The sequence below is a fragment of the Argiope bruennichi genome, chromosome 10 (assembly GCF_947563725.1).
Source record: "Argiope bruennichi chromosome 10, qqArgBrue1.1, whole genome shotgun sequence".
Classification (NCBI taxonomy): Eukaryota; Metazoa; Arthropoda; class Arachnida; order Araneae; family Araneidae; genus Argiope; species Argiope bruennichi.
The window spans coordinates 7,185,291-7,205,345 of NC_079160.1; positions in this window are offsets into that span (position 1 = coordinate 7,185,291).

Consider the following 20,055-nt stretch of genomic DNA (forward strand, 5'->3'; position numbering starts at 1 on the left):
TAAATCACATTTTAAATGCAAAACAGAAAAAAACTATTCAGAAATTTTCAGATCTACTAACTATTACTTTTTTAAAGGCATTTTGCATAATGAAGTTTTCTTGAAGTGTATTACTTTGATATTATTTTTATGCACGCCTGTACCTATACTAATGATGAATATTCATTTTAAAATTAATAAAATCTTTCTTCAAAAATTCCATAAGACAAGATAAATAACACAATCTAGCAATACTGCCAATTGAAACTCTCTGATCCAAACATGGGATTTTATAGAATATACATTTTTCTGAAATGAATGCTTGAAATAAGTTTAAATTAATTATAGAATATTGCAAAATTATAAAACTTTATCACATAAAAATGAATACTATACTTTAATGATCACACAGAAAATCCATAATTTTTAAAATAATTGTTTTTTGGTACAGTAAAATTTGAATTTCATTGAATAAAAATAAAAGAAGTTTTAGCACAGATTTGAATACCAATTTCTTCCAGCTTTTTTTCAACTATATATCAATTGATTTAGTCATTTTGAAAAGATTTTAACACCAGTTTTTTCATAAATTTACTTTTTGTTGGTTTTGCAGTACTTTCCTAATATTCACATATACTATATGAAAACAAACCAATTTTCATCTGTTAAAGTTTTTCTAGATGTATCTTATTCCAATGTTCACTTTGAAAATGGATTATCTCCAGAGTGGAACCCTCATATCTTCTACCATGTGTATATAGATTAATTAAAATTAATAAGATCCTTTATAAATCATTTCAAAGTAAAAAACATCACATATCAAAATATAGCTAGTTTTAAAATTTGGTTGCTAACCTTCTTTAAAAATAAAGTTATTTCTATTAAAAGAGACAAATGAAGTGTTTCTCGTGAGCAAAAATGCTATTTAGTAGTGAAGAACTTTTATGAATTCCAATTCACCAGTTGAAGAATCCTGAGTTGTGATAATGAAGCCCTACTTTGACAGTATCTTGGAGGTATAATTTCTGCTGCTGATGAAGCAAGAACAAGATAGAAACTAAATATTCCCTCTAAATTAAAAATAAAAACCATTCTGCCTACCAAGGTAAACTTTCTAAAAAGTACAGGGCGTTAGAAAGCTTTATTAATACGCACAGACAATTACAAATACTTCTAAAATCGAATAATAAAAAAAAAAAAGAGGCAAACAACTAAAAGGAATGAAGTACTTGAACTATTGTAGCTTTTTCTCTTACTAATCTTACATATTATCAATCAAGATTTTGTATTAATATTTCCTTTTTTTGCTGATTTTTCTAAACACATCTTTAGACATTGAAGTGAAATTGATATTTCACAAATTTAGATTAATTTTGAAAATAAATAATCTTTTGTATGGGATATATTTTTCTGGTTATCTTAAAAGACAATAAATAATTATGAAGACATTTTTACCTCATGTACTATCCTCTACATTGAATAAGAAATGACTCATTCAAATTTCCATGAAATATTATAATTAAAAAATGATTTTTTGCTTCTCTTATAAAATTTATATAAGTGGAGATGACCGACCCTTTCCAAAATGATCAACTGAATTTCAATAATTAATAAATAAAAAGATTCAAGTATTTATCACTGTGAATGTTTTCCTAGTTTTTATTTTTTAAGTAACCTTAAAAAGCAAAAATTATTCATGATAAAGTTTAATATTTTATTAAAGGATTTTAGCCCATTTAACAATGCTATGAATTAACAGTAAATACATAATTTAAAAAAATATAGAGAGAGGTAACGTGCATTAATAAACTATCATGATTAAAACAGATATTTTTGGCTTTCATACATATTCCATCCAAATTTTTTAAGAATAAATGAATCATTTCATAATAATAAAAAAAATTTATATGCTATTTTACACTGATGCTGAACAAGCAACAAGATTATATTTACTTAAATTATGTAAGCCACCATAAAGAATATTTTTTGCAATCATGAGAAATATTTAAGTCAATGAATGAATCCTTTTTATTAATATGAAAAAATCCGGTACAACAGATGTTTCTATAAGAATCTAGTATCTAAAAGAGTTAAAGTACCACAGATCTGACATTTGAATAATTTCATTTTGGGATGAAAAGAAAAATGAAAAACTGGAAGTGTCCCAACACTGAAGTATAAATTAAAGAAAAATAACAGTAAAATTCATGGATAACAAATATTTGATTTCCAGAGAAATGACTTGTATTTATAAAAATGATTCAAATTTTTTATTTAGTCAACATTATTTAAGTTGTAACTAATATAAGTAGAGGTTTTATGTAATTAAAATTAAAAAGCCAGTACTTTTTCATGTGTCATAGCCTTGTGTATTTTGAGTTCATACTTAGTTCGAAACCCTTTTGTACAAACAACACATTTGAAAGGTTTAAATCCTGTATGAACTGATGCATGTAACTTCATATGGTCACTTCTGAAGGTTGTATATGAACAAAACGGACAACAATGTTGCTTCTTACCCTTTCGTGTTCTTGCAATAGATTTGTCTCGAATTGCTAAGCCTGACCACACTAAAACAGAATGAAAGTCATAAAAAAAATCAGTTAATAATAACAAACAATCAGATATTACTAAACAGATATTTTTAAAAATAATTTTCATTAATGCAATAAAAATTAACTAAAAAAATTAATTATATTTTATTTTTCAGTCTCATTCATAATAAAAACCCTCACAGAATCTTCAAATAAATTTTTCTCAAATTCTCAACTTGGATGTATGACACTTACCAAAACAAAGTTTAATTAAATCAACTAATATTCAAATCTAAAAACATTGAAACAGAGTATTGTGATCAAAATACAAAAACTTATACCAAAAAGTAAATAAAAAAAATTACAAAATTCAATATTTAGAAATAAGAAACAAGTAAATATTAAATCAAAATGAATAAAAATAACAGATAGAAATAAATATTATCAGAGATTACAAAGTACAATATTGTTAAGCTATATTTGCTGGATTTCTAAATAAATATTTGCTCCAGAGAGGCGGCCGTAAGCAGGTCAGTTAAAAAAAATTTACTTTTCCAGTTGCCAAATAAATAAGATTATAAAGAATACAAATTAATAACAATGAATCCTACATTAGGGAAAATTGACAATTTATAAAGTATGATTGGCCAGATTTCTATAAGTTGCATTATACTCAGTTATGATATTTATATGAATTGAACATCTGCTTGAAAAATTGTACAAACATGGATGTCAATTAGTCTCTGTCATAACAGATAGTAAATACATTTTCACAAAATTAATAAAATAAAAATTAAGCTGAAATAAAACACTAACATGTTAAAAATGTGCTCACATATAAAACTAAATTGAACAGGAAAACTTATTAAAAAATGTCTTCATAATGAACATTGCCTAAGGCAGCAAAATATCATAATACGGCACAGACAATATAAAAATTAATAACTTCATGCATATATATATATATGACAAATAACAAGAGAAAAATCAGTATTTATTACCAAGATTTTTCAGAAACAAAAAAAGGTTTTAATTTAAAAATACAAAATTATTACATTTGCTTTAATTAAAGCATTTTGAAAAAAAAAAAAAAAAACCATAATTTTCTCCTGAGAAGCATTTCTTAAAAATAACTTTATATACTTTCATGTATTCCGAATTAATAAAACCTATTTCACTTAAGTACACACAGACACACACATTTTAAAAAGGGAGGAAAATGCACTTAAACATTTACCTATTATTAATTAAAAAAACAAAGGATATAATGTTTCATAGCCCATTATAAATTCAATCTTTTTTGGGGTGGGTGGGGTCACGGCAAATAAGGTATTAAATAAAAATGACAAAACACCAACTATTTATACATTTTATTAAAAAATAAGTTATAATAACTGAATACAGAATTACTGTTTGTTTTAACATACTACAAATATGTATTATTTAATCACTATTTAATGAGAAATTAAAAGTATAAAAACGAATTCAATTAACACTAGCATTAAGACATTTTCGATTTACTTACAATTACTATCAGCGGCCACAATTACAAGAAAAACAAGTTCTACTAATATTATGCAAACTAAAAGTTTATAATATTCAGTTTCTTTGTTTAATGAGTAAACATTTGGAAATAAAGGATAATTAAGCATAAAAAAGCTAAAATAACAATAAAAAAAACTTAAATAATTAAAAATTATTCAAATAGTCTTTAAACTTGCAAAAATTATATAAATTGCTTTATAACAGTTCCCACAATGAAATAAATTTATTAAAAACTATATAAATGAATTATTTGCTTATTCAGTTTGGTAGTGTTTGCAGATTACTGATATTTTAATTTTAGCTGCACATGTTTCACGAACATATTTTTAGAATTTTCACAAGTATCCAAAGTTTTCTTGTCCTTGTATGCACTTATCTGGCACTGTTTATGTTTATGGGAAAGAATCCAGAAAGCATCAATATTCTCTTGGTTAGAAGAGGAAGGTTTGGGAAGGAAGAGAAGGTTTGATGAAATGTACATCTTTCAATGTTCATCAACCATGTCCAATATAAAATCATAGCAACCGATGTTTTTAAATCAGTTGTCTTTTTGTAAGTTATCCAAACATTTAGCACAGCCAAATCGAGAATGTAGAAAGATTTGTACTGACCAATGTTTGATGAGGACTTCATAGAGTATTTCCTCGCCATCTGATCCAAAACATTAACATAATTATTTCATTAAATTGTGATGTTTTGGGTATGTTTTTTTCATCAGATGTGATCCAATGTCAAGTTTAGGATGCTCAGGAACAGAATGTTTTACCCCTTTTTCTTCGATAAAAAGCAAGTGATATATTGTCATACTTAGTAAACTTAATAGAATGGTACTCATCTCGTTTTTTTTTTTTTTGAACAAATAAAGTACTTCTCCTTTTGAATAATTTATTGTGTTAACAAAACTTATTCCTGCATTCCTAATTTGTTTTACTAATTTTAGCAAGGTGAAAAAATTATCTGTTGTCAGGTATCTTTCAGTGTTATGATAAAGTTCCATTCAAATGAAAAGCTGCTTGTTCACATACTATTTCACCAGCAAGCTTTGTTTTATCTTTGCCCAAATAAGGATAGCCATTCAATAAATATTTTAATTTCACATCAATAGGAAGCTAAAACTTAATTCCTAATTTATTAAGCTTTTTAGGTTTGTACTGCATAAATCTGTACTAAGTCTTTATGGGGAACAATAGTTCCTCCACCTTTATGTTTTAACCTGATTTATAACAAAACAAACAGTTTTGTTAAATGCATTCCAAACATCTGAAACAATGACATATGGATTTGTTTGCAGTTTTAGGATCTAGTTGACTTCATATCAGCGCAGATGATCTTCCCCTAGCCATTGTCTTAGAAGAATGTCAGGCCTTAGGAGTTTTACCATAAAATTGAAACAAAGAATTTTTAGCAACTAGTCTAACAGCGAAATGAAAGCTTAAACCAAATATGAAAGAGCAATTTGTCTCCCCATAACACATGACAAAATATTTCTTATTTTCCAAACAGAAAACCATCAATTGCTGTTTCTTTTTCTCTTTCATCTAGTGACAAATACTAATCTGGGTTTTGTGATTTCTTACAGGTTTCCTCGGCAGTGCCCAATTGAATGATGCAAAAAATTTTCGTTGATAAATAATCTTCATGCATTGAATTTAATTGTTTTCCTTTTTGCAAGCAAAACTTGCCCAGCTACTTCTCGTAAGTTGTTTTACTTTAGAAATCTCCCTGTAACATTTGACAAAATATTTCCTGTTTTCCAAACAGAACCATCAATTGCTGTTTCTTCTCTTTCATTTTCCACAATTTGGTTATGTCTTCTTCATCCTTGAGTTCTATTTGGTCACTCTGGACTAACTATTCTAGTTGAGTACCACTGCTGATTTCACTTCTGGAAATCAACAGCATTTTTTACAAATCTGTAATGTTGCTTCCCAGCATGTTTAATTCGATCACTGGAAGGACCGTTTTACAATAAGTTCTGTTGGATATTGATTGGATACCGAATCAGTGATCCAGAATTTTAGCGATTCAGCCAATAGGAACCGAGATATGCCTGATTGTTCCAGGACTTTCTCTGCCTGCCTCCAGGAACAATAAAAGGCCAGCAGTCTTAAGCCAGAGTCAATCATGAAACAAGTTGTAATTGTGGAAAGTCAACGGCGAGTAGTTGGATCAGTCCGGCGAAGAGCAAGTGCTGTGTGGAGCTCAAGTGATAGCTGAATTGAGCTGTGTGCCAAAAATAATTTAAAATGAACAAAAATAAATTTATGCAATATTTACAAGTATTTAGAAAAGGTAATATATATATATATATATATATATAATTAAGGAAATAAAAAAAGTTAAATTCAATTAAAGTAAGTTTTGGTTCAAAATGACCAGTAACGTAATTCTAGAGTTAAGTGAATGAAAGAACCACATGACTAAATAGTGGAATTTATAACCCTCACTCCACTTCCCAAACAAAATAAAAATTTCACAATTTTTTTAATTATTTTCCTCATTTTTATATCAAAATGTCATACATCAAATCTACTAACATTTTCTTGATGCAAAACACTTGAATAAATTAGCTACATTTTCTGTATGTGATTGCTGTACATAGTCACTTGAGAGATGTGGTTTTTGATACACACACAATGCAAAAAGAAAAACTGATTTGTGTATTAAAAGGAAAACTGAACTACTTAACATGAAATTTCACTAAAAATGAATCATTGCAATGCAGCTGAACAATTAATAGTATTCTTTAAGTAAAATTTTGGAAAAAAAAAACAAAACAAAACAAAACAAAAAAAAAAACAGCAGCTTTTTAGTGATTAAGGCCAAGCAATAATTGTTGGAGATTTAAAAGGGATGAAAGTGTTGCCAAAAGCTTAACAAATGCTGAAATGAATTAAGGATTCAATCATTTGAAACTTACCAAGCAGCACTGCTCAAAAAATAATAAAAAACAATACCAAACCAAACAATTATAAGTGAACTGTTAAGGAATAATTAATAAGCAACAATTAAAGAATTTCATGATTGCTATTTTAAAAATACATTACAGAGTTAAGTGTCCCCCTTTCATTTGCTTTAATGTGATTAAAATATACTTGATTTTACTTGCCAACTGGCTTATGCTATCAAAATTGTTTAGCTCCAAAATAGAAAACATTAATTAGTAGCAATTGTAGCAATCAAAAAGACAGATGATTAATGAAGCCAATTCATGTTCATATAACATAAGTTTAATATAATATGACAATTTGGGAATGCATTTAATCATGCAACTTGGTAAGAAAATAAGTCAGCATAAATCATGATAAAGTTGTCTTTACATGTTGTACACAATTTCCTAAGTTATATGAATGCTACATCACATGAAACCAGACCATAGTGCAAATTGAAATCAATGAATTATTAACAATGAGCAGAAGCAATGTGTCTTCTAATAGCTATGTGTGTCGCAAAGAGTCTCTTACACAAATTACACTGAAATAACTTTCCTTTGCAATCCTTTCTAATAAGTTTTCTGAAATCATCTAGAGGATGATGTTTGGACTGACAAGTGGAGTACAGAGTACCAGGGAATTTTCTAGATCTTTTCAAAATGGGCTTGAAGGTAAAACATCTGACAAACTGATCTGAAAGAAAATCAAGAATGAAAATTCATGTTCTGATTTATAAATATATACAGAATAAATTTTAAATAATTCTTATCAATAAAAATTAGAATTTAAATTTTTACAAAATGAAATTTTATATATATATATATATTAATGAATCTTTAAGATTTATTCACAGGGCCATGCATACAAAAAAATAATCTTTCTATAAGTATTCTAGCATATTATATAATTTTATCCAAAATTAATGAAAAATAAGTTTTGAAAATAAAGGCAGTAAAAAATTAAATTCAAATAATGTTTTAAATTAAAATAGGGAAAATTATTCTGCAAAATATTTCTATACCCTACATTAATAATCAAATAAATTCTATTTTTTATGTAATTATAAATGCTAAAAATATAGAAACAGAAAATAACAGGAGAGGATGTAGTTCAATAAAGAAAAATTATTAAAATAAATTAATTGCAAAAGCAATTCTTTGTTTTTTTTCCCTTGTTTTTTTTTTTTTTTTTTTTCTTTACTTCTTTGAGACTGAAATCAATGATTCTCATTTTTAAGAAACCAGTGGCATTATAAAATTAAAAAAAATAAATAAAATCAGAATTAAAAAAATGTATGTATAACATCACTTAGCAATAAAATATTTCTTTACATTATACTGATAATCAACCATACCAATAAATTTTTAAAAGGCCATTAAGAATCAAATAGAAGCAGTCTCTTAAAAGAAATTCTGACATAAAAAAAAAGTGTTGCTAGATTTTATATATGATAGAAACTAATTTTATTTATACAAAATACTCATAATTTATGATAAATATTTTCATCAATCATGAGTTACATCATCAGAAGGAGATAATACAATAGTCAGATGCAAGATATGCAATATAAATGAAAACATAGTACTAAAATTGTATTTCTTGAATCAGAACATAGTTGAAGTGCCACAAATTCCAGAGCATTTGTTGAGAAATGGAACTGCTAATGAAGAAGATCCACTCTGCATATAACTAACTCTTTAAAACTTAATACCGAATTACAAAATTATAGAATAAAAAGCTCCCTTTAGCACATAAGATGAATACATTCTTTCCAAAAATGTGGTTAACACTTTAAAAATAATTCATTAATAGATAAAGCATTAATTCATTAATAGAAATGTTTTACTTGTATTTAAGGTTGGATTGCGATAAAATTTTCAATAATAATTTCATTCGTAAAATGAAAACAAAATGGTTTACATTGATTGCCAGTAGAAAATGACTTCCTTTTGTATAACAAAAGTTGAACAGTACTTGGATTCAGTAGAGATCAGAGTATACATGCTCTTCCAATTTTCAAGTGTGAATGACCTTTTTTATGAAAAGAATAGCAAGGGAAGAAAAGTGGGAGAGGGCTATCCAATCCAGTTGATATGGAGTGAGGAACTTTTTCTTTTGCACAAGTGAGGAGAAGTGACAGGAAGCCAAAGTAAAAAAATAATAAATAGTGCCAGCTAATAGAACTTCTTATTTTCAGGATTGGTTTCAAGAAATGTTGATCTGATTTGGGACTGGACTTGTTTCTTGACACTGGACTCAAATTTTCAGTGTTTATAGCATTTTTTTTTTTTTTTCAATTCTTCCATATTTTCTCATGGAATGTCTCATAATAAAGAAAATTTATGACAACAATTACAGACTTGAGATATTTCAAATTAAACAGCAAAGTTAATCTATCTGTAAATTCACTTGCTTCATCCTTGTTTGTTGATTTGTAGATGAAATTTCTAAGTCTGGTTTTACAGGAGTTGTCTTCTTCCAGTTTCTTCTACAATAAATCAACTGATTTGATAGTTCTTAAGCTTAAATTTACAGATTTCTCTGTATTCTTTCTTTGTCAAGTATTGCAATCTGGATATGATTTGGCCGATGGGGAAGGCATGCCACTGTCTGCTTTCCAAGAAAGCATATAAGGATTATCTACGATCATCATTAGATTGAATTGTTTTTCTCTGGATAAGTTTACACACCTTGGAAAGAACTTTGGTGTAGAATTTGAATGTTCTGGATGTAAGTAAAATTATGGCTTGAAATTACAACTGACATTTCTGCTACATCACATTTGCACTTATTTGGGTTTATCTATAATCATTTAAAAATGGATGGTCTAATAATCATGCTGGTACGAAGGCTGTTATCCCTTTCTCCATGGTAATTTGGTGATGATTCAATAAAAGAGAAATGCATATTTGCCTTTTTGAAGTTGCTTCTCATATAAATTGCACAATCTTCAAATGAGTGGTGATTTAGATGAAACTAGAATTGTATTATAAAGAAAGAGCAGCAAACAAGCAATTAACTGAAATTTCTATTATGCTCCTTATTAGTATGACAAAAATTTAGAAAGAGAGACAGTTACTAGGAAATTTAGTATATTTTTAAGAAGTTTTGTATACAAAATCAAATCTTGATCAAAATGAAACTATTTTGCCTTTCAAATTATTTGTAATATACACACACATATATATATATCACCAATCGAACATATTCTACACCTAAAATTGAAATTATTAATAATTATACATCTTAAATTTGAACAAAAATTATTTTAAAATGCATACCACATTTTCAGACAAAAGTCATAAAATTTTACAAGCAACAATACAAAATTTTGAAGACAAAGAATTTTATAATTTAATCATTATTATAAATTTTTATGCTCATAACTTTTAAAAAAGGAAGGGGGAAAAATCCCAAATCATAGAAATTGAAATAATACTTTGAATTTGTTATTAATTGGGTATAAAAGACAAAAAGGAAGGGAAAAAAACCCCATTTCCAAGTAAAAAGGATAAAAATATAAAAGGTGACCTTTGCAAGTCTATTATTTTTGTATTACAGCCAAATAAATAAGATATATTATCAACATAATTGCATTATATATAAGGGGTTTTTGGCAAAATTCTAAGGTTGCCAAATAAACATGTAGGCTGCTATAATATATACAAACTTTTTTTTAAAAGTCACACTTTATTCTGTAATTAATTTATAAAATAAGCAAAACTGAAATAATTATAAACTACACAATCAATATCATAGCAGCTTAATATTTATAATGTGTAAGTAAGTGAATCTGAAGATGAGATTTAGTTCTGAACTTTTTTGTGCAAATACTGCATTCATGAGGCCTTTGTCCAGTATGCACCAATAAATGATTTTGCAGATTACTAGTTTTTAAAGTGGTATAAGCACAGTAGGAACATTTATGCACCTTCCTTGGTCTCCCAGAAGGTGTGAAAAATTTCTCTTGCCCTTTATGGAAGGCTAAAACAGAAAGGAAAAAATGTTGAAACATTATTCAGTAGATGAAAAGTGTATGAAAGCATATAATAAACTAATACAAATTTTATTAATATTATATGTAGAAGTAAACTATTTTTTTCAGTCTTATATAAAGATAAGAATGATTTTACTATAGAACATTTGATCACAAGTTTAAAAAAAAACATTCATTTCTTCTGATTATCCTAAATAATTTCTAAAATAAATAAGATGAAGTCAGTCTATTTTTTTAGACACTAATGCAATTTCAAAGTAGAACAAGTAACCCTTTAAGTTAAGCATTTATAGTCATAGATTGACAAAAAGATTTTTTTTTTTTTTGCTTAAAAACTTAAAACAAGGTTTTAAAAATTAATCACTTTTGAAACAAACAAAAACAAATTTAAAGACCCTGAGCTCATAAAATAAAATCCTTTGTATAAAATAAAATGTTGATCATAAAATAACCGCTGTAAATTTCATATAATTAAGCAATACTGTCAGCTAAAAAAAAAAAAACAAAAAAAAAAAACATTACAAACTGAAATGGAAGGAGATTAAAAAATTATAGTTTTTAAAATTTGGCAGTAAATATGAAACGAACAGTTTTCAGAATGTTTTACACAGTTCCAATCAATATTTTTAAAAAAATTTCAAGGTATTTCATTAATAAAAGCACACAAATATAATATATGGAATAGAATCGGTAATAAACTCAGCAAAATACTTAAACATGAAACTTACTGCTGAACAATAAGTAACTACCTATTTTACTACATAAAAGAAACTAAAATAAAAAAGAAAATAATTTCAATTCAATAAAAATGACATTCTGCACAAATGGTATCCATGAAAATCAACATTAGTTAATAGTTTCAAACTTTTCATAAACCCCAAGGATAACAAAACCAGTCAGGTTAATTTTATTCAATACAAAATGGTACATTCTCAACTTAAATAATTTCCTCCAATATAAAATATAAAGATGTGCACAATACCAGAATTATGTGACATAGTTTAATATATGTATGAAAATAGCAATAACTTTCTTAGAGACTTTCCTTATAATTTGTATGAATTTGATTTTACAATTTCACTATACCTTTCTAAAAATATACATTAATATAAAATTTTGTTATGAAAAATACATAAAATTCAGACAGCTTAAGTTTTCAAGAATGTTTGTTAAGAGAAATATATAAAATTCAGATTTTTGTTTTCAACCATAAATTTAAAACCATGCAGCGAACGAGCATTCATTCACATACATTCGTACAACGAACTGAATTATTACTAGAAAGAATTTTGATTACTCGAAGATCAATAAATTTTCAAAAAGGCATAAATAAACAAGTGAACAAGCTAGGCAGAATAACTAACTTGGGGCATTTAAGTGATTACTAGCTGTAAAAATATCTGTTTTTAAAACACTTCCATAAGAAAAAAAAATTATTGTTCAGGAGCTCATCGGTCTTGCAATGAGAACTACCATAAAAATTAACCAGATTTAAACGTCACTTTATGTATTTCGAATAATTTATTTATTAGAATAGTAAAATATCCTATAAAAATTACTGGTGCAAAACAAATTTATTCACTAATCATTACACAGATTAAAAAAAAAAAAAAAACTACTTGACAGATAAACAACAAAATTCAGAATTTATATTTCTAGCTCTTTCGGACTGCTTTTTGGAAAATAGTTCAGACTTCAGTTAGAATGCATGAGAGACATTGGAAATAGGGTGAAGGTTTGTTCAGCGTATGTTCCAGAACAGATTCTTGGCTTTTGCCGGGTTAACAAATCCACCATAAATCTGACAATCGTTATACAGAGAGCCGAATAGTGTCTAAAATTAAATATTTCCAGAACTACTATGTAAAGAAATTTTCTAAACTTCACTTCAATTCTTCAATTTGAAGTAACACTATTCATTACTCGGATTTATAATATAGAAATGTAGCTTAAATTCATATCCGGAGGGCCTAATCCTGTCTCTTGGTCAGAAAAATTTTCTAATGATAATACCATCATTTTAAAAACATTTACTAAAGAATTATTTTTCGATGTATTAACTATAACTGTGGTGGCCAAAAATTTAGTTGTGAAGTATCAGAGTTTAAAATTATAAATTTTCCAATTCTCCTAATTTTAAGTAATTTCAGTCTCTCCCCCCACGCTCATTTTAAAATTTCTTTGAGTAATATTGAAAAGAAAACTTAAAGTAGAAAAATATGGTGCTTCCAAAAGCTAGTGATAAAAAAATGTAACTTATATCTATTTATTTATGATACAATTCCTCCAGATTCTTGAAATTAATTTCATAGAATGAAAATTTATTTTTTTTTTCGCAATTTATTTCCAAAACAAATTCTCGATGTTTATTTTCAAAGTATTTTAATTGTATTTATACTGAGTTTTCCGTCACTATGAGATGTTTGTTCACTTATGTCCGTAATACTGTTCAATTGAATTAAATATTTATTTCTCTAATTTACTCTAGATTGAAATTTTCTTGGCTGTTTATGAGCAAATTTTTTCTCCCAATTTAGAGTCGGTTTGTTTTTGAATTATAAGTGTTAAATGTCTTCCTGTTGTATTTGAACTGAATTTAATAACTACAGATTTTATATGCATCTGACATAAATTTGCAGCAAGTATTATTATTTTTGATGTTGAAACTTTTTCTTCTCTCCATTTGTGTGTGTGCATATGTGAGCTTTTAAATGTAATTTCTTAGTTTTTAACTTTTAAATACTCTATATGTGCATGTGTGTTTGTTTTTGAATTATAAGTGTTAAATGTCTTCCTGTTGTATTTGAACTGAATTTAATAACTACAGATTTTATATGCATCTGACATAAATTTGCAGCAAGTATTATTATTTTTGATGTTGAAACTTTTTCTTCTCTCCATTTGTGTGTGTGCATATGTGAGCTTTTAAATGTAATTTCTTAGTTTTTAACTTTTAAATACTATATATGTGCATGTGTGTTTGTTTTTGAATTATAAGTGTTAAATGTCTTCCTGTTGTATTTGAACTGAATTTAATAACTACAGATTTTATATGCATCTGACATAAATTTGCAGCAAGTATTATTATTTTTGATGTTGAAACTTTTTCTTCTCTCCATTTGTGTGTGTGCATATGTGAGCTTTTAAATGTAATTTCTTAGTTTTTAACTTTTAAATACTATATATGTGCATGTGTGTTTGTTTTTGAATTATAAGTGTTAAATGTCTTCCTGTTGTATTTGAACTGAATTTAATAACTACAGATTTTATATGCATCTGACATAAATTTGCAGCAAGTATTATTATTTTTGATGTTGAAACTTTTTCTTCTCTCCATTTGTGTGTGTGCATATGTGAGCTTTTAAATGTAATTTCTTAGTTTTTAACTTTTAAATACTATATATGTGCATGTGTATAATAAGTTACTTATTATTGTCGCAAGTCTGAAATTGGTCTTTTCTATTATCATAAATTACTCTGACTCTGGGTATCCTTTTATATTGAAACACATAACATGTCTAGAACACTTTTAATGACTATTATTTTAATCAGTCTAAATGGAATAGCTTTGTTATACAGTCATTTTCACCAAAAATTGTTTATTGTCAAATTTTATTGAAATGCCTTAATGATAGCAAAAGTGCCACCAAAAAATTGCAAATCTCACTAGGTGCCAAATGACTCTATATCAAAACTTAGCCGTCTAAATATCTTTCCATTTGTGATGAGATGCTGTTGTTTGTAAAGTGTCTTATAAAAGGGTTTCAACAATGTAAATTCACGATCTGTTTCTGTTGCATTATATATTTTGATCATAAGTGCAACACCTTTATTGGACCAAATTTGTTTTAAAGCACTTTCAAAACTTATAAATCATATATTTTATGCAGTATGCATAATAGCAATCATGTAAGCAGTTAGCCATTTTCTTAAATAAAATTATAAATATGTCATTTTTTATATATCTGTAAATATTTTATCTCAAAATCAAAAATATGTCATCTTTTTTATGTATCTGTAAATAATTTATCTTTCTTTCATTTGATTAACCCTTAACTGGGGAAGTGAATTGTACGAGACTTTTTCTTTATGCAGAAATTAAATTTTCTAATGAAGGTATTAGCATGAAAATTAGCCAATATATTCTGCAGATATTTTTCTTGATATAAAAGTTTTAGAAATTTTTCAAAATATATTATTATTGAAAAAGGTAATTGTGTTTGAACATACATTTTCTCAAATTACATGTTACAACAAATAGTATTCTTGAAAAAATATTTTACTTTTGAAGTTGTATTTATTTTCCCAGTATACAAAGGTATATAGAAAACAATATATTGGAGAATTGAACAATTATATGGAGAAAAAAAATTGACATTTTTTTTTATCAGCATTATTTCTATGCAGAAACTTGTAAACATTTATAGCACAGTTTTCGAGAGCATTTTAAAAATATGGATTAAGTACTAGTATAAAAATCAGTCTGTAAATTCTATAGATATTTCTCTTGCTATATTAATATATTAAAATTTTTTTTCAAAATACATTATAACTAGAAAAATTAATTACATTTGAACGTACATACCAGAATCAATTGAATGTGAACTTTCAGCGAAAAAGTCTTTTATATAGTAATCCTCATCGCTAAAATCACTTTTTGCTTCATTTAAAAATCTTTGGAGCTCTGCTTCATAACGAGCATTACTAGGTTGGATGATATTTCAAGGACTTAAGTTTTAGAGCTGTCTGCTAAGCCTTATATAAATAATACTGGAACACTAAAAGTGAAATGTGGTTTCACAGACATCATGCAAAGAAATATATAGATATTTTAAAAAACATTCATTGAAACCGGTTGAAAAAGTGAACGTGTTGTGAAGGTCGGGAAATAAGAAGCTACAGTGTCAATTCATTTGATTGAGCTAAAAATTGAATACTGGTGATCGAAAGTCCATCCTTAGCAGTCTGAAATACTGCACCTTCCCAGTTAAGGATTGTTCTTAGTTTGAGAATGTTGGGATGAATGTCATTTATATTTTATTTTAGATGTAAATGCACCTGCATTTTTTATTTAATAATGTGGAATTCTGCTAACAATTGTTGATATTATTTTTTTCATATTATCTTCTTTTTAATTGTTTTTCTTCACTTTTATTGCCTTTATTATTTTTATCTTTCTAATTTATATAGCTTATTTGCTAAACAAATTTATTTTTCTCTTTTGTATCATAATTTTTTAACATATTTTTATATGTTATAAATTTTAATCATTAATTTTTATGTATTTGAAACAATTTTCTTTCATTTATTTTCTGAAAAAAAAAAATTAATATTCTGCTAAAAGTGAAAATATTTAAATACTAGCAGAATTCATATGGTGTTGTTTGTGACTTGATAAATATTAGCAATATGAAGTAAAATTATTAAAAAAAGCTAAAAAAATAGTAATGATCTTGCACATTAATTTTTCTTCACCACTATGATATGCACCAAAAGAGTGCATTCAATATATATTAAATAAATTTCATAGATTGAAGAAAGATCTGAAGATACTGCTAATTAGAAACAGCTTTTTGAATAACTGTTTTGAATGAAGATCAATATATATTGCAAAAAGGTTTGGCATATAAGTTGCATATTTGGAAAAAAAAAACAAGATATGTACAATTTTGTTTTCAGGATTCCAAACTCGGCAAAGGATAATTTTGTACATCAAATCTGTTAACCAGAGGTGGAATAATAATCATCCGGGTTCTTTTATATGTTTTCTGATCAGTTTCATATCATAAATAAAATTTGGTATGCCTTTTGCATCTCTTTTTGAATTGATTAAAATCATCTCAGATTTCATTTTCTTTGCTTGTTAGGATTTTGAATTATTGCAATCACATGTGCACAATTAGACATGCCAACAGATACAGAACTAATTGATAAACTGGTAGTAATAATGTTGGTCTATGGTTTGATACTACTGTACATTCATGGTAATAATGTTGAACAAACTATCAAATTAATCTATTTAACTTTTTGTATTTTTTTTAAACTTATGGATTTTGACAAACTTTTCTTATGTAACTTATTTGTATAATTATAATGACATTTTTATTTGTGAAGAGCATGTATCAAATTTCATTCATTTAGCATAGTGAGTTATTTTGTTTATAATCAATTGGGTAAGTATAAGATGATAATAAATTTCATCTGAAATGAACAAGAATCTACAGTGTTGATGAAAAGACTATATACTAAATTTCATTTTTAACTGATTGGATTTTTGAATTCTTGTGTTCAGAGACAAGATTTAAAATTGTTTCTCATACTATGAGATATCTGAAACCTGATTAATTTCATGGGTATCTTAAGGTAGATTTTTAAAAAAAATTAAGCACCTTCCATACTTTGCATCTGAAAGTTAAAAAAACTGGTCTAAAACAATGGGAAAGAAACTTTTATAGAAGTTAAATATTGTAAAATGTGATGTTCCAGTATTGAAGTGTGCAGTAACATTTTATTTGAATAATGTTAGTAATGTTTTTTCTTGTATATCTGCAGTGTGTTTTAATTTGTATTTTTTTAGATGAAAAGTTATTGTAGTTTTTTAATGCTTTATATCTGATCTATTTTGAATGATATTTTTTTTTTAATGGATAAACGTAGAAGACATTTCATTCAGCTCATATTATTCAGTTTTCTTTTTGAGCTTATGACAGAATTTTTATCTATATGTGTAATAATTTTAGATCAGCCATAACAAACTTTTTTTTTAATTTGTGCTTATTTATTTATATTGATTAATTTGAAATGTATTTATTATATTTTTTAAATGTTTATCATATTTAATGCTGATTCATTTTCAATGTTTATTGATTTCTTCATACATTAGATTGTAATTCTTTGAAAGTGCATTTAGTTTTATTGTGTTGAGCATCACTATAAAACCTGAAATACTCATATTTCATATATTGAAATCCTATTAGAAACATTAAGTATGTTCAATTTATATGTTTGTAATCCTGTTAGAAGAGTTATGTTTAATTATGATGAAATAAGAGGCAATTTGCATTGTAGATTTAAAGTTTCTTGATATACTGAATCTTTTTTGTAATATTTTAAAACTATAATTATTATAGTTTTAAAATAGTTATATTTATAGTTATAGGGGAAAACTTTAAAAATGTTCAACAGTATAGCCTTAGCTGTCCTATTATTACTATGGAGGAAGATCTAACAAAATTAAGAGATTCAAAAATTATGTAGAATGAAAAAGAAGAGGAAGAAAAAATCATTCATTTCCCTTCCCAAAATGTAATAAAAATATGTTTATTTAGTAATAAGGGAACGCTCTCTGCAAGGACTTTTTCCTCAGAATGATTGATGTACACTGTTTAATTTGTATTAAAATATTCTAAAGGGAGTTTTTAGAAAATTTGAATTTATTCCCAGCTTACTCTCATATTTTCATGGCAATGTTGTAAATTCCAAAATTTCTACAAAAGACATGATCTGAATAAAATAATAGCTGCTTTTTTACAAATTTATTTACATCAAAAAGTAGTATCTAAAAGAAATTTTTCTTTTAAAATATCAATCAATTTCATAATAAGAGTTTTCTTTAGTGAAGCTGTTTTTGGAACTTGACTCAAGTTAATGGAAGTCATTTGATGTTTAATTTTTTGCTATTTGAAACAAAATTGTAATAATCATGTAAATTCTTTGACTACTTTATATACTGTATATGCACTGTACATGAAAAACCAGTATTCTATTGAATACCAATATTACGGATTTTGCAAAATGTCTAAAATTGCCGAAGGTAATATTGTGCTAATTTAGTAACTATCCCATAGAAACCTATATTAAATTTTTTCATTTTGATTCAGGCTAGATAGTTATTTAAAACCGATTTTTCAATTATCAAGCATATATGAATATATTTACACAAATTTTAGTTATTTGCAAAATTTTAACACCATTTCAAATTTATCAATAATTTTATGATTCATATTTGCTCTATTGTCCATAAAATCGTGGATTCAATTTATTGAAATATAAAATTTATTACTATGCAAAGGCGAGTATTTTTTTTTAGTTCAGTCAGTTTTCTTTTTATCTATATAGTTGTAGTCTGTTGAATCTGATTGATTGCATATGATATTTAGAATTATCTTTACTTTTATAGCTGGCTACAATTTGAATCTGTTGTTAGATTTTTTTAATCCCTATTTTAATTTCATATACTTATTATCCTTTCTTTATTTTTGCTTTTAGTTTCATTTCATGTAATTTTTTACCATGTATGATATAAAACATTTTATCTTTATCCTTCCAGGTTTAACATTTTGTAGTAAAAAGCAATCAGCTTGGTCAAAAAGACGAAGCAAATTACACAGATGTATCTATTGCAACTATGCCACATTCTATACGACCACTCTGCAGAACCATCTATTAATACATACTGGCGAAAAACCCTACTCTTGCCATATTTGCGGGAAAAGATTTAACAGGAAATCATCTTCTCAGCGACACTTAATTACGCACAAGTTGACCCTTTAAACTTGTTTTTTTGTTATTGATTATCAAGTTGTTTGCTTGCACCTTTCACGAATTGTTGAATGCTTGAAATACTGTAAATAACAGGAGTGGCCATTGATGAAGTGGCACCCGATTAGAAAAGAAATTTTAATCAACATTTTTTTAAAAATATCTAAATATTTAAAAAATTTTAAAAAGTGTGTTCTCTCTGTGATCTTCTGGTATAAATATATATACCAGAAGACTATAGGGAGAAGGTATATACCTCATATTATGTATTATATCTTTCATAATATAATGAAAATTCCTTTTTACCAGATACCTTTTTAAGTAGATTTTGATGACAAAACAAAAATTTCATGTATTTAAAATAGTACATATTTTTAATTATAGTTTCCATATCCTAGTGAACAAAAAGACAGGCAGTGAATTCTTTGATGATTTGTTTCAAAATATCATATAGATCTACAATTGTGATGTTTAAACCATATGCTAAATTTAATTTCTTTTGTTCATTGAAATTTTATTTATTAAT